The 16,887-nt window shown below is 38.1% G+C and overlaps 1 long non-coding RNA gene across 1 annotated transcript in view; it reads right to left on the reverse strand.

Moving 5' to 3' along the window:
• Positions 1-7,989: 7,989 nt before the first annotated feature.
• The window catches only part of LOC309844900, a 33,445-nt gene continuing 24,547 nt past the window's right edge, over positions 7,990-16,887 (reverse strand). Inside the window, exon 3 of the long non-coding RNA XR_014300952.1 lies at positions 7,990-9,597. This is a non-coding gene — a long non-coding RNA (uncharacterized lncRNA). The remainder of the gene's footprint in view (positions 9,598-16,887) is intronic.

A 16,887-nucleotide genomic window follows, 5' to 3' on the forward strand; every position in this document is an offset into this window, starting at 1 on the left:
AACACAAGTAGGCAGAACAGCAGGCAGAGCCAGAGGGAGGGAGAAGCAGGCTCTCCGCCAAGCAGGGAGCCTGATGCGGAGCTGCATCCCAGGACTCTGGGATCATGACCTGAGCCTAAGGGAGACACTTAACCAACTGAGCCACCCAGGCGCCCCCTTTGGAAAGATTATATGGATAATGCTTCTAAAATATTATGGGAGGTTTAATTAAAACTACATAATTTAGCATACAGAATTTGGAGAAGCAGTGTCAACTAGCAAGAAAGGAAATATCGGCTCTGAAGGAACAAAATTACAACAGAAGAAAAAAAATTACAACGGGAGATAAGCTGGGCTAGGTAAAGACTAAGACAGGACAGGGGCCAAATAATGGAGTGGTTGAGAGCATGGACCTTTCCTTCTCTGTCTCTTGTGCATGAGCGCTCGCTCTCTCTCTCTCTCTCTCTCTCTCTCCTTTTTTTTTTTTTTTTTTTTTTTTTTTTTTTTGGCCTAGGCTTGTAATCTTAACCCTTTTCTATCTGTAAAGAACGGATAATAACAGTATCTCTTTCAGAAGACTGTCGGAAAGAGACAATAATTTACCATAGGTAAAGGACGTAGAACAGTACCTGGCACATAGCAAGTTCCAAGTAGCTCTTGGCTCTTATTTTTAACCGCAGGAGAGTCACGCTGCTCTAAGACAGAAGGGTTTAAATAATAAAACTTTTCCCACAGGTAAACCAAATCCTTCCTCTTTTTCAGTTTAAACTCCTCTTCTCTTATTCTGTCATTCATGACAGCAAGGAGGAGTTGGACACTCTTCTTTGTATGATGATCCTTCACACTCTGAGTGATTTCATGTAATCGGAAACATTTGTGGATGTAGAGCTCTTCAGGGAAAAAGCATGTCCCAATCTAATTTCACAAAGTAATGTCAGGAAGGAAACAATCAATGAGGTCAGTCCAAATCAAAGCCCTTTAGAGAAAGTCTTTCAGTCCCTCTTTAGGCCAGTAAAGCTTGGAGAGAAAATCACTGATGTTCAAAGGAGGGGTAAGAAAGGGTTTCTTACATCTATAATTCTTACTATATTTTGAGGCTAAAATTAAAGGTTAGGGAAAGATTTAATGTAGCAAATCAGAATGATTTACGTTCTTTTTCCACATTAGGATATCAGTATTTATTTATAACATAGGATTTTGATTTATCCTAATCTTGGTTTTAGTTTCCTATTTTAAGCAATAACATTAAGGACACCATTGACACGTATTCAAATTTTCATACCATTTACCATTTCAGACCATTACCATTTACCATTTATTATACCATTTCATATCATTTACACATGTTCAAATTTTACGAAATTCAAAATTTCATAAAACCTAGCCAATGGTTTACCAGTTGCAAGTGTTCACTAAGAGTTAGTGCTCAATGAGTCCATAGTGGACAAATGAGAAATTTAGGAACTAAATTCTGAGCTCTGTTTATTGAACATAATGGCAACCAGGGAATATTACACTGTGATATAAACATTCAATAAATATTATTTCTTCAAACAGTACAGACAGACAGTAAATAGATGTTAAAGCTCATTTTCTTTAATGAGTGCTAGGGCTGCTCATATTCCAGTTGGGGGATCCATGGGTGAGGTGTCCCCAGTGTCTCATGGGTGCGTTTCCTGATTCAGTTAGCAGGATCTGCATCCCTTTAATGTCTTCTGAGACTCTGATCAGCCACTCTCTTGGACTCCTTCCTCTTTCTCCTCCTGCAGCTCAGGACTCAGTACTCTGTATACGGTAGAAGGAATTAGGCCTCTATGGCAACATGCCACAGGGCTGGGGAAGCTTCACATGGGGACAGTCCCATGCACTCACTGTCCCCTAGGGAGAGAGATCACAGGCCAGGAAGTTCTCGCTTGGCACTGAGCTGTGCCCCTTTTTGGGGAGGCATAACACAGGTGAAGTCAAACTCTTCCTCTTACTCTCTCTAATGCATCTAAACTTGTACTTTTTTTTCCCCTTCCGATGTTGGGCTGGAGCTTCTTCACTGAAAACTTGGTCTTCCACAAAATTTCTCCCATCCATGGATGATTGTCCAAGACTGTCCACAGCCAGCTCACAGGCCACTGCAGAGCCCACCAACAGGTCCAAGGTCTGTATACCTACTACTCAACACATGGGTAGGTGAAACTCCTCTTGGTTTTTTTGTATATTGTGCTGGATCCAAGTGTTCCCACAGATACACTTTGTGGATTGATGCTAAATTGTTGTTGTGAATGCGGGATACAACAAGGGACATCTTATTCAGCCATATTGCTGGCATCACTCTTGAACATATAGTTAACTCATACAGATCCTTCCCTAATTGGAAAATATGCTTTGGGTTGGTGTCATAATCTCTGTCATCTGTCACCACTGAACTAATACCACACTCAGGCCTTCCCAGATTTCTTTTTATTCTCTTTAAGTTCTAAGGTTGTTTCATTAGACTCTGTTCATCCCAATAACAAATCAGAGCAATTGACATCGCAGGCTTAGGGTTCTTCCTTTCAAGCAGTGTCAGGATATGTTCTACATATTAAACATTAATACGTGTAATTCTTCTGCTGTTTCCCACAAGGCAGAATTGAAAGATATGTATACTCAGGGTGATTTTTTTCCTAAAAAGTCTAAAACGTTTCTCAGTGTTTTTTCACTTCTTTATGTACTTAGGGAATAGGCAAAGAGTTTTATAGCACTCAAGATCAGGGAGCCTGGCTCAGTCAGTAGAACATGCGACTCTTAACCTCAAGGTTGAGTCTTTGAGTCCCATTTAGGGTATAGAGATCACTTAAAAATAAAATCTTAAAAAAAAAAAAAGTACTCAGGATAATACAATGTGAAATTAAAAATTAGAATACAATGACTACAAACTATTTGAATTATAACTTTGCAGTAATCTTCCAGTAACTGCAAGAGCTTAAGATGTCTCCATTGCATTTTGAAATCTTTTAAGTATAAGCTTGTTTTTATATTTCATGTTCTGTAGAATTTTACTTAGCTTTTACTATTCACCTTTTTTTTTCATCTCCTGTGTTTAGAGTTTACGCAGTTTCTTACTCCATTGTCACTTCCAGGTGAGGTTGGTGAATGACTGCTGATGACATTTAAACTGTAGAGAATTCATAAATATCCAAAATATTCCTTACTTGCATGAAATTTTCATTCTTTTAAATTAAAATATTTAGATTCATAAATGTCCTATTAAAATTCACATGTAGCCACCCGAGTGGCTCAGTCAGTTAAGCATCTGCCTTCTGCTCAGGTCATGATCTTGGGATCCTGGGATCAAGTCCCACATTGGGCTCCCTGCTCAGCAAGGAGTCTGCTTCTCCATCTCCCTCCGCCCCTTCCACCTGCTTGTGCATGCACGCTTTATTTCTCTTACATTCTCTCAAATAAATAAGTAAAATATTTTAATTTTTTTGTTTAAAAAAATTTACATGTGAGCGGCACCTGGGTGGCTCAGTCAGTTGGGTGTCACACTCTTGGTTTCAGCTCAGATTGTACTCTCAGGGTCAGGAGCTTGATCTCCACATCCAGGTCCACAGTCAACACAGAGTCTGCTTGACCTTCTGCCTACCCCCGCTTGCATGCTCCCTTTTTCTCTTTAAAATAAATAAATAAATAAATAAAATCTTTTAAATTCAAATGTCATACTTGGAATAAATAACATTTATTATTTAAGTGAGACACTTAACTCACTGAGCCACTCATTATAACTAATACTTTTTATAATCAAATTAGTCAATATACATAGTTTGTTGAATTTTAGGTAAAACTAATTTAATTCCTCTGTTCATGGATTTATTATTTTTGAGTGCTATTTATTAAGAGAACTGTATTTTAGCTTCTGACCAGGTTAAGTAGGTTAATACACAATTCCATACATGTTAACCAACCCTTATTTCAGTGATAGAAATTTTTTTTTAATAAAATAAGAGACTGAGACAAGGAGGCAGAGAAATTAGCTTAAACCTAAATGGTACTTTCAAAATAAATGTTATGTGGACTTAAAAAGTTGATGGGTTCAAGGATCAAAACTATCAACTAAAATGGTAATTTAATAAACTCTTCCCAGCAGGTACAAATCACCAGTTAAAGAATGACTCTACAAAAAAAAAAAAAAAAAAAGAATGACTCTACAGAAGGAAAGCAACTCACAAAGGAAAAAAACATGACCAACACATAATAAGGTCTTTGACTAAATATTTACAAATAAAATGTATGTCAGAGTGCCTACGTGGCTCAGTCAGTTAATCACCTACCTTCCTCTCAGGTCACAATCCCAGAGTCCTGAGATCAAGTCCTGGATCTCCCGTTGGGCTCCCTGCTCAGCGAAGAGCCTGCTTTTCCCTCTCCCCTTGCTCCTCCCCCTACTGCTGCTCTCATTCTCTGTCAAATAAATAAAGTCTTTAAAAAAAAAAAAATATGTTAAGACAACAGTGTGATACTAGGGTTTGTTTGTTTGTTTGTTTGTTTTACAACTCCCAAATTGTCCTATTTTTTTAAAGCTTTTATTTATTTGAGAGAGAGAGAGAAAGTAGGGGAGAGGCAGAGGGAGAAGGACAAGCAGGTCCCCCCCTGAGCAGGAAGCCCAACACAAAAGGAGGCTTCATCCAAGATCCTGAGATCATGACCTAAGCCAAAGTGAGACACTTAACTGTCTGAGCCACTCAGGAGCCCCTCAAATTGTCCTATTTAAAAAATTAATAACAGCAATTGCATTAAGAATACAAAAAAAATTTAATCCCTTATATTGATGGAAGCAATATCAATTGATATAGCCTTCCTGGCAACTGGGTGACATGTACCCAAATTTTCTGGCAATTAAAAAAATATATACCAAACATCTGGAAATATATGTTTATCAACTTAGAAAGACCTCTCCTAAAAAGTCGTTCAGGGGATATATTTAATGATATTTGCAAAAACATAGCTGCATTAAGGGCTATAAATGTCCAGTAATCTAGGTTAAGTACTCATGTTTCACAAATTGATATGTAGAGTTACTCAAAATTATCACTACTCAGAAAGCTCATTTTTGTAAAGAATAAAAATGTATATGCATATATAAATATAAATATAAATATATGTAATTTCCAGAATATATACCAGGAAACGTCTGTGATATCTATTTTTTACTATTCTATTATTTCTATTTTACTATTCTATTTTGTTCATCTACATTTATAATTTTTTTGCATGTATTTAATAAAATTTTTAAAAATAATCTAATTATTTTACAAAAATGGCCTATGCCTCAAATAGATCATCCCCCAAAATCTCCTTTTTAATGAAAGAACATTGGGTAATGATATAAAAACCTGTTGAGCCATCCATCCCCCTCTCTGACACCTGCCCCTCTGCACCCTGGTGGAAGAGCCCCACAGCTGTGTTTATAACGGCTGTTGGCACCAGAGGTGGGTGTTTGTACAAACAAGGCCACTCAAAGTCTCTTTCCCTGTATCTAGAACTGAAATTCAGATCGACTGGTGAGCAATGCCCGAACTGAAAACAAACCAACCCAGGGGCTCCTTGTGGCTCCATTATTAGGCATCTGCCTTTGGCTCAGGTCATGATCCTGGGGTCCCAGGATTGAGGCCTGCATCGGGCTCCCTGCTCAGCAAGAAGCTCGCTTCTCCCTCTCCTACTTTCCCTGCTTGTGTTCCCTTTCTCTCTGTCTCTCTCTCTGTCGAATAAATAAATAAATAAAATCTTAAAAGGAAACAAACGAGCCCAGAGCTATGGTAATGCCGTAAGAGAAAGGTAGAGGGAATTAGCCTCCTGAGGGATAGAAAGAAGGTGAGGAAAGAACAGAGAAGATGACAGAACGTGGCGTAACAGAAAGAGGAAAAGGAGTAATCCTAGTTCTGAGCTCTTTCTAAATCTACCAGGCCTGGTTGTACTTCCTGTCTCAGGATTCCAGGAGAAACCTAAATCCTATGATAAGCTAGTATAAGTAAGGTTCTGTTATTTGCAAAGAAAAAGTATAGATTAAGAAATAGTCTACCAGTTAAGATAGTGGAAAACGCACTAACAATTTTAACCAGAAAATTGAATAGAAGGAATTGATTTAACTGTTACAGGAGGATCAAAAAGAGAAAAATAGGAACCTGGAAGTATCGTAGAGGTAGCAAGTGCAGTAGGAAGCTACCACCTGTGGGGAAGAAAAAAGCAATACTACAAAAACTAGAAGTTTGAAAACAGGTTGCTACCTGGGGCTTGTAACTCAGTGATTTTAGAGAAGAGGCCCCAAGGACCTGGGACTCAGACAGCTGAGAATCTGACGCCAGTCAATGGTGCTGGTAGCAGTCTGGGGCAAGAAGTCAAAAGCAGAACCAACAGCTGCTGTTAACTTCTGCCACTTCCAGCGTGAATAACCATTGCTCAGGTGGTGTTGATGGTGACAAGAGGCAAGGCAGGAAAGAACACAGCCCTCTTCCCTTTTTCAGTCTCCAGTCTTCCTTTAGAATTCTCAGTTGTCAAAGTCTATGAGAGACGCAACTGGCAAAACAGAAATGCAGTTTGCATAGTCCCAGCCCTAGTAATACAAGGCAGAATAGAAAACAGTAGGTTTGAGGCAGCAAGAAAATGGCGTAATAACAAGCAAATATGGTAGAAGTAAATTCTATGTTACTTCTTAATTCTATGTTTATGCCAAATACACAGTCTAAAAATACTTTCCAAATGAATGAATAGCACTGTAGAGAAACCATAGAAACCATTCAATAGATAAATTAGCAAATTCTGGCAAATTTGCTATTTTGGCAGCCTGTGTTCTGCTAAAAAAAAAGTCTTTTAATTAGCTTTGTTCAGTCCTACATATAATTAAGTTTGTGAATTTAGGAGCAGTTTTATATATTTCAGTTGAACAAAAATGAGAAATTGTTAGTACCCTTTTTTATTAAAAAATATTAAATTTTGACAGTACCAAAACCTAAGGTAAGAAAGAATAGAAAGATAAAAATAAATGGTAACTATGTGAGGTGATGAATACGTTAACTAACTTGATTGTGTTAATCGTTTCACAATGTATGCTTATATCAAAAACATCACATTGTATACCTTAAATATACACAGTTATTTGTCAAAAAATAGAAAAATTAAATACTCTTAAATCTATTAAAGAAAATAAATATACTTTTATAAAACAAAGGAAGCCACATTCTCTAAAAACTTCACTAGTAAAAATTCCAAACACTGACATAACAAATAAGAGGATTCCTAGATAAATTCATTCAAAGAATAGAGGAAGAATAGATAGGTCCTATTTCATTTTTGCCAACATAGATATTACAAGAAAGAGAAATTACAGACCACCCTCTTTTGCTAATACAGAGGCAAAAATCCTTTTAAAATACTGTCAAGTCAAATATAGCTATATATAAAAAGGATAATGTATCAAAACTAACTGGGGTTTATCCCAGGAATATAAGGTTAGATAAACATTCAAAAATTAACCTGTGTAATTTTTACATTGACAGAATAAAGGAAAAATAATCATTTCAGTAAGTACAAAAACAGTATTTGGTAAATCCAATACCTACCCATAATTTAAAAAAAGAAAACAACAACAAAAACTCTTCCCATATTGGGACTAGAAAGGACTAATGGTATTCTTATAATGGTTGTCTATGAATGCTCCGTAGCTAACATCATACTTACTGATGAGAGAGTAAATACTTTCACCCTGAAGTCAAGAACAAGACTCAAATGTCAACACCCACCATTCCTATTCAACATGGTACCAGAGGTCTTAGCCTGTGGTATAAAACAAGTAAAAAAAATAAAGGATAAAAAGATCAGAGAGAAGGAAGCAAAACTTTATTTGTTTATGACATTGTGTATATTTTTTAAAAGCCAGGAAAACTATTGGAAATAATAAATGATATTGACAAAACTGTAGGATTAACAGAATCAATAACAAAGTTATTAACAAGGTTAATATATAAAATTGGGTTTTTTTGGGGGGGGGGGGTACCTGGGTGGCTCAGTCTTTAAGTGTCTGCCTTTGGCTCAGGTCATGATCCCAAGGTCCTGAGATCAAGCCCTGCATTGGACTCCCTGATCACCGTTTCTCCCTCTCTCACTCCCCCTGCTTGTGTTCCTTCTCTTGCTGAGTCTTTCTCTCTGTCAAATAAATAAATAAAATCTTTTTTAAAAAATTATCTTTTTCTACATATTAGCAATGAATAAGTGGAAAGTAAAATTTAATATTTTTATTTTTTGAAAGATTTATTTTACTTTTTTATGTGAGCCCCGTGCCCAAAATGGGGATTGAATTCACGAATCTGAGATCAAGAGTCACATGTTCTTCTGACTAAGCCAGCCAAGCCCCCTCTAAGGAAAATAAAATTTTAAATCACTGTCATTTGCAATAGCATCAAGATCATCAGATACCTAAAACGAAATCTAATAAAAAATGTGCAATGCCTCTACAATAAAAATTTCAAAAACTTATTAAGAAAAAATCAAGTAAATAAAATAACATTGACCATATTTATGGCTTGGCAGCTTCAATATTTTTAAAAATATCAGTTCTCCCCTAATTAACTTCTGGTTTCAATGTAATTCCAACCAAAAATTCAAGAAGACGTGTATTTGTGAGTATGTAAACTGACAAGATATTTCTAAGAGTCACATAGAAATTCAAAGAAGCTTGAAAAGCCAAGACAATCTTAGATAAAAACAAACTTGGAGGACTTAGACTATCATATTTCACAACTTGTTATAATGCCACAATAATTAATACTATAGCATTGTTGCAAGGATAGGTAAATGGAATGATTGAACTAAGTGGCAAAAGCACCACAGCAATTCATGGAGAAATGAATTGCTTTTCAATAAATTGCTCTGCAGTAATTGAAAATCTATGAAAAATAAAAAGGAGCTTGCCTCTTTACTTCATGCACTATGCAAAAATTAAACTGAGGTGTATTCAAGGCAAATGTGAACAGTAAATAAATGAAGCAAAAAGAAGAGGGGAAAACCCAGGGGATAATATCTTTATTATTTGGGGATAGGCAAATATTTCTTACACAGAACACAAAAAGCAGTAGCAATAAAAAATGGATATGTTGGACTGCTTTAAAATTAAGAACCTCTTTTCATTAAAAGACACCATTATTGGGTCTGAAAAGGTTACCAGGAAATGATATTTGCAGTTTCTGCAACTGTCAAGGGCTTATATAACAGTTTATACAATTGCCCAGGATATTTAAGAACTCACACAAATCCATTTAAAAAGACAAGACAACACAGGAGAAAATTGAGCCCAAAACAGTAACAGGCATTACAAAGAAGAGGAAAGTGAAATGGCTAGTAAGTACATAAAAACATGTTCAAGTTTACTGTACGACCAAACTCCACAAAAATATCAGAATGAGAAGAATAGACAAGGATGACAAGCATGTGTTGGGGCACCTGGCTGGCTCAGTTGATTAAGCGGCTGCCTTTGGCTCAGGTCATGATCCCAGGGTCCTGGCATTGAGCCCCACATTGGGCTCCCTGCTTGGCAGAGAGCCTGCTTCTCCCTTTCCCACTCCTCTGCTTATGTTCCTTCTCTCACTGTCTCTCTCTCTGTCCAATAAATAAAAATAAAATCTTAAAAAAAAAAAAAGATGACAAGGATGTAGAACAATTGAAATTCTCATACACTGCAGTATATGTCTATTTACATTGATATTATCACTTGGGAAAATTGGCAATATCTACTCATGTGGAACATTACACACACCTTATCAAGTTTTGGAGGGTTCCTTTTTAAATTTAAATTCAATTAATTAACATATAGTGTATTATTAGTTTCAGAGGTAGAGGTCAGTGATTCATCAGTTGCATAGAACACCCAGTGCTCATTCCATCATGTGCCCCCCTAGTGCCCACCACCCAGTTATCCCATCCCCACACCCCTCTCCCCTCCAGCAACCCTCGGTGTGTTTCCTATCTTTAAGAGTCTTTTATGGTTTGTCTCCCTCTCTGATTTTGTCTTATTTTATTTTTCCAGGGTTTGTTTCTTTTAGGAACCAGAATCATGCTGTATGTATTGTTCTTTGATGCGTGTGTTGGAGCTGCTCTCAGCCTACCACACTCCTTTTATCCATTATATATTCCACAGAATTAGTGTCACTGTTTGGGTTGCTTCATTCTGCTGTTATAATTATGCCCCCTTTTGTGCACAAACTTGAGCACAGGGGCTGGAATTTGAGGGGAAGAGTATCAGTTTGAGCCCTTGGCAATCTGCAGTGAAGGTGTGTTGACTTGGCGTTGAGCAGGTGGTAGGCAGTGCATGCTGACTTGGGCAGGAGGGCAGCTGGTGCTTTTGGGTCCCACAGGCTGATGGCATCATGTGTGATAGGGATGTGGCTGGTTTTGCTTTTAACTTTTGTTTTTCTTTCTTTCTTTTTTTAATAATCTCTTTAAAATTTTAAAAAATTTTTTCAGTGTTCCAAGATTCATTGTTTATGCACCACACCCAGTGCTCCATCCAATACCTGCCCTCATTAATACCCACCATCAGGCTCACCTAACCCTCTACCTACCCCCCCCCCCCAAGCCCTCATAGTTTGGTTCTCAGAGTACACAGTCTCTCGTGGCTCTTGTCTCCCTCCAATTTCCCCCAGTTCACTTATCCTTTCCTTCTCCTATGTCCTCCATGTTATTCCTGATGCTCCACAAGTAAGTGAAACCGTATGATAAGTGACTCTCTCTGCTTGACTTATTTCACTCAGCATAATCTCCTCCTGTCCTGTCCATGTTGATACAAAAGTTGGGCATTCATCCTTTCTGATGGAGGCATAGTATTCCATTGTAAATATGGACCATATATTCTTTATTCATTTGCCCATTGAAGGGCATCTTGATTCTTTCCAGTTTGGTGACTGTGAACTTGCTGTGACTGTGAAATTGCTGCTATGAACACTGGAATACATATGGCCCTTCTTTTCACTACATCTTTATCTTTGGGGTAAATACCCAGCTGTGCAATTGCAGGGTTTTTCTGAGAAACTCTATCTCTCCTTCTATTATAAATGAAAGCCTCGATGGGTAGAGTATTCTTGGCTATAGATTTTTTCCTTTTAGCAGTTGGAATTTATCATGCTGCGCTCTTGTAGCCTACAGAGTTTCTGCTGAAAAACCCACTGATAGCCATATGGGGTTTCCCTCATATGTCACTGCTTTTCTTTCTCTTGCTGCTTTTAAAATTCTCTCTTTGTCACTACTTTTGGCCATCTTATTTACTTTGTGTGTTGGTGCAGACCTCTTTGGGTTGGTTTTGTTGGAGGCTCTCTGTGCCCCCTGGATCTGGATTTCTCTTTCCTTCACCAGATTCAGGATGTTTTTAGCTATTATTGCTTCAGACAAATCATCTGTCCCCTTTTCTCACTCTTCTCCTTCTGGGATCCCTATCATGCCACTGTTATGCTCGACAATGTTGCTGAGTTCCTTGGGTCTATTTTCATTTTGTCTATTTTTTCTCTCTTATCTGCTCAGCTTAATTACTTTCCATTACTCTGTCCTCCATGTGGCCGATCTGTTCTGCTTCCTCTTGTTTGCTATTTATTCCAGGTGGTCTATTTTATTTCCATTCAGTGAGTCCAGGAGCTCTAATTGTTTTTTTTTTTTTTTTTTTATGTCTACCATCTCTTGGTGGAGGGTCTCAGGGAAGTTCTGCGCTCCTTTCTCAATTCTAGTAAGTTGCTTTATGAGAGCATTACTTTCAATTCACTATCAGACATATCACTCATCTCTATTGTGTTTAGGTCTCTTGTTCTGATTTTCTTCTGCTCCTTCATTTGGAACATATTCTTCTGTCTCCTCATTCTGTCTAACTCTGGGTCTGTTTCTCTCCCACACTTGACAGTAGTGGCATTATGAAGAAAAAGGCCTGCAGTGCAATGTCCCCTGTTCCCCAGAACCTGGTACTTCAGAGGTATCTCTTATGTGTGTTGCTACAGCGGTTTCCTACTGTTGTGGTGGAGCTGCGTTTGCCAGCCTGCTATGGCTTTCTGCATGTTGTGGGCAGAGTCTGGTCCCTGTGGTATTAGTGGGCCAGTTGAGAGCTGCCCTCATCTTGAGTTGAGTCAGACCAGGTGTTTACCAGAGATGAAGTAGTACACAACTGCAGGCACTTTCCCTGTGTTGTCCCCAAGAAGATTTTGTTGGTGGGTGAGGTCTGCAGTCAAACCAGCTGCCTGCCCCCAGCCCACTGCTGGGGTCACAGTCAGGCTGGTATGTGGTTATCTCCCCCTCTCCTCAAAGCAGGACTCACTTAGAGTGGTGCTGGCCTTTGTCTGGGCTGTGTACACACTGCCAGGCTTGTGGCACTGCTTTGATGGGGTCTTACCATCAGATCAGAGAGTGTCAGTCTGCTTTGCTGCAGCTTCTTATCTATGTCATGCCAAGGAGAGTCTGTTTGGCCAGCTTTCCAGGTTATTTATGCCATTTGTGGGTGCTCTCTAGGCAGCCACATGGCAAGAGGTGAGTCCAGGGTCCTCCTACTCTGTCATCTTCCCCTTATCAAGTTTCTATTCCATGATATGTACTTAAGAGAAATGCCTACAAATGTTAATAAGGACATATACAAGAATATTCATGGCAGTGTTGTTTGAATAAATCATAACTGGATTAATGTCAATGTCTACTTACAGTAAAACTGATGAGTAAATTGTGATATTTATTTTTAAAATATTTTGTTTATTTATTTGACAGAGGGAACACAAACTGGGGAGTAGCAGGCAGAGAGAGAAGTAGGCTCTCCACTGAGCAGGGAGCCCAATGTGGCACTTGATCCCAGAACCCTGGGATCATGACCTGAGCAGAAGGCAGACGCTTAACTGACTGAGCCACTCAGGTGTCCCGCCTTCCTTCTGTTGAACCCAGGATCAAAACTGAGCCACTCAGGTGCCAATAAATGGTGGCAATTTTTTTTTTTAAGATTTTATTTATTTATTTGACAGAGAGTAGTAGGCAGAGAGGCAGGAAGACAGAAAAGGGGAAACAGGCTCCCTGCTGAGCAGAAAGCCCAGTGTGGGGCTTGATCCCATGACCCTGAGACTCTGACCTGAGCCGAAGGCAGAGGCTTAACCCACTGAGCCAACCAGGAACCCCAGATGGTGGCATATTTTTGAAAACAAGATGCTGTAGGGACATTTGAGTGGTGCAGGTAGTAAATTGTGCAATTGGTTTCAAGTGAGGTCATGATCTGAGTCTCTCTGTCAAATAAATAAATAAAATCTTTTTAAAGATTTTAAAAGATAATTAATAATTATATTTTAAAATATAATTAATAATTTTAAAGATAATTAATAATTTATCTAAACTCACAGATCTGATCAGTGAGAATGGATACATTCTCAAGTCTCTTGGATTTTATGAGATCTAGGGGTTGTGGGATCTAGCCCCGCATGGGCTCTGCACTCATTACAGAGTCTACTTGGATTTTCTCTCCCTCTCCCTCTGCCCCTCCCTCCTGTGCTTTCTTCCTCTAAAGTAAATGAAGATCTTAAACAAAAAGAAAAGAGATTTTTAAAAAACCCAGGACGCTATAAATTAGTGACAGTGTTCAAACTACAGTTTCATATAATAGCACAAATATACTGTGAGAAGAAAGAAGCCATAATCAAAAGAGAATATATTTCAAGATTCCATTCCCAGAAAGTTTTTGTTTTTTTTTAATGGGCAAAACTAACTAATTCCATTAAGTCATGATATTTGTTACCTTGAAATAAGAAGAAGGACAGGATGGGGCATAAAGAGACCTACTGGGGTGCTCGTAATGTGCTGGTTAAATGGGCATGTTCATTTTGTGAAAACACATTAAGCTACTCATATGATTTGTGTGCTTTTAAAATGTGTGTTATAATCCAATAAAATTTACATTAACAAACCTGAATGGAAAGATTAAGCAGCTAATTAGACACAGATGAGTAATAATGTGTTGACTGGAAGACAGATCTGAAAAACCAAAAAATATAGCACAGGTAGAAAATATGAAAAATTAATACAGAAGGTAGGGGCAGCTGGGTGGCTCAGTCAGTTAAACATCTGCCTTCAGCTCAGGTCATGATCTCAGGGTCCTGGGATTGAGCCCCCCATCAGGCTCCCTGCTCAGTGGGGAGTCTGCTTCTCCCTCTTCCACTCTCCCTACTTGTGTTCTCTCTCTCTGTGTGTGTCTCTCTCTGCCAAATAAATAAATAAAATCTTAAAAAAAAATACGGAAGGTAGAACTGAATGAGGATAAATGAAAATTGATACACACTTAGATACAATGTAGTGAGATATAGAATGATACAAATCAACAATGAAGAAAATGACCATCATGACATAATAGAATGTCAGGAATCTGAGCTTTATCTTAGTAATATCAGAACAAAATTATTTCATATATATGAACACATATATGAACAAGTTTCCTTGTTCAAAAAATGTAGGAGGAGGAGAGAGAGGGACTTGAGTAAGATGAGTTCCATACTATTAAAAAGTCTATGCTTCTTGATCTTTTAATATAATTGATTAGACAAAACCTCATTTTCCTCTTTTCCCTTGAAGAAATTGGTATTTTTAACATCTCATGCTTCATGGTTTTTATTCACATGTGTGCCATGGTAATAATTTCACTGTCTGGTACTGGGTTTTGAATAAAAACAAAACTGCAGTATTTGATCATAAATATATAAGGAATATTTTTTCATGGAAGCATGCATACATATTTTGATGGAATTGTTTTTCTGCTCTTAGGCATGATTTGGATATTTTTGCAGGACAAGGATAATGTGTTGGGAATATATTAGAGTTCATTATGAAAACAGGTTGCACTCTTATCAGGTACAGAAATGATACATTTGAGTCCAAGAGAATAGGGCCAGGGGCACCTGGGTGGCTCAGTGGGTTAAAGCCTCTGCCTTTGGCTCAGGTCATGATTCCAGAGTTCTGGGATCGAGCCCCACATCAGGCTCTCTGCTCAGCAGGGAGCCTGCTCCCCCCTCTTTCTGCCTGCCTCTCTGCCTACTTGTGATCTCTCTGTCTGTCAAATAAATAAATAAAATCTTAAAAAAAAAAAAAAAGAATAGGGCCAAACAAATTACAATTGTCATTTGTCAGTGATCTTTAAATAGGGTGCTATAGAACCTTGGGTAGGAAGATCATAGTAGCTACCCTTTATTGAACAGGTGCTAGGTGTCAGCTGTTTTGTGTGTTTTCTCTAACACTCTTATAAGCCATACTATAGTGTTGTACATAGTGACCATGAGATAAAATATATATGGGGAAATGATAAGGGGATTGAGGCTCAAGGATTAATAATTTACCTAAACTCACTGATCTGGTCAGTGAGAATGGATCCATTCTCAAGTCTCTTGGACTTTATGAGATCATTGTCTTTCCTGCTTTGAGATTATGATGATTTACAATCTCCAGAAAGATAATGCCTTGCATTCTTATTTCACATCAGGAAAGTTGTTCCCTATGAAACATTCGAATGTTTCTTTCAGATTCTGTTTGAATCTGAAGAAAATATATAGCAAATGAGGAAAAGTCTATAGAAATGCAGGAAATAATATTGAGAAGTTGTGGGGTTTTTTTTTTAAAGTAAATTGTTATTATTTGGTGAACAGTATGAAATCTTGACATAAAAAAGGGCAAATTGGGGACACCTGGGTGGGTCAGTAAGTTGAGTGTCCCATTCTTGATTTGGGCTCAGGTCATGATCTCAGGATCAATGAGAATGAGCCCCCCAGAGGGCTCTGTGGTCAGCATAGAAGCTGTTTGTCCCTCTTCCCCTGCCCCTCCTCCCCATGTGTGTGCATGTGCTTGTGTACACTTTGGTGCTCTCTTTTCTAAAGCCATAAATTCAGTTGGTCGTAGTCTTATAAAAACTGTCTTACTAGAATGTCTTGCAGAAATAGGATATTGGGTTACTAATTTAGGATCTGTTTAAGGATAGCAATATTAATTCCCTCTTTGTTTTCTCTGTTATCTAGAATAAATTACCTTATTTGGAGGAAGGTGCTTCTGAGACAAGAAGCACAACAAAGCAGCACAAAGTTTCCAACTCTTAAAAGTAGTGATCGTTCCTTATTAAATCAGTGGTCATAGATCAGCAAGGCTGCCTCCAAAAGTAATTTCAGATGAATCAAGCCCTAGGGAATCAAGGCAATGGTTTCCTACACACATGTTAATTTGAGTACGTCTCACAGTGCCTAAGGCAGTAACAGATCCCACAGCATTGAGCATGCTAATAAAGTGGCTGGATGTACAAGTGGGGAAAGAGTCTAGTTCAACCACAAGGTTTCTTTCTATTCTGCATTTTCACAACAAAGTGGTTATGCAAGCTCAGGTAAATCTCAAGAGGTTGAATAATGATTCACAAGCCCATTGGAATGTTTCCACTTGAAATGTAGTCATAAAAATGGATGCTGTCTGGCTTGCTCAGTAGAGTAGGCGACTCTTGATCTTGGGGTTGTGAGTTCAAGCCCCACGTTGAGTGTAGAGATGACTTAAATAAGTTTTAAGAAGTAGTCATATATAATGAAATATAAATGTAGTCATTATTTTGGTAATGCTACTGATTGCTTAATGCTGCTAGTTTTTTTTTAACAATAGAGGTACAGAGTATGTACCACTGCCCCTAATATGCCATTTTGGCATATTGATTATTTAGAGTCAAAGTTAAGAAACAGTAAGGACACTCTGAACTGTTTCTGACCCTCCTTTGTCCCCCTGAAAGCAGAAAATAAATCTCCCTGTAAAAGATACCATTCCTATACCAGGAGGAAGAAAAACATCCTTATCACCAGAGACAGGAAATTTCAGGCTGAGAAGGCCGTATAAACAAACCTTTTTGTGTCTTCACTAATTCACTTCCCCAAG

Source organism: Mustela nivalis, assembly GCF_964662115.1.
Source record: "Mustela nivalis genome assembly, chromosome: 12".
In the NCBI taxonomy this organism is placed as follows: domain Eukaryota; kingdom Metazoa; phylum Chordata; class Mammalia; order Carnivora; family Mustelidae; genus Mustela; species Mustela nivalis.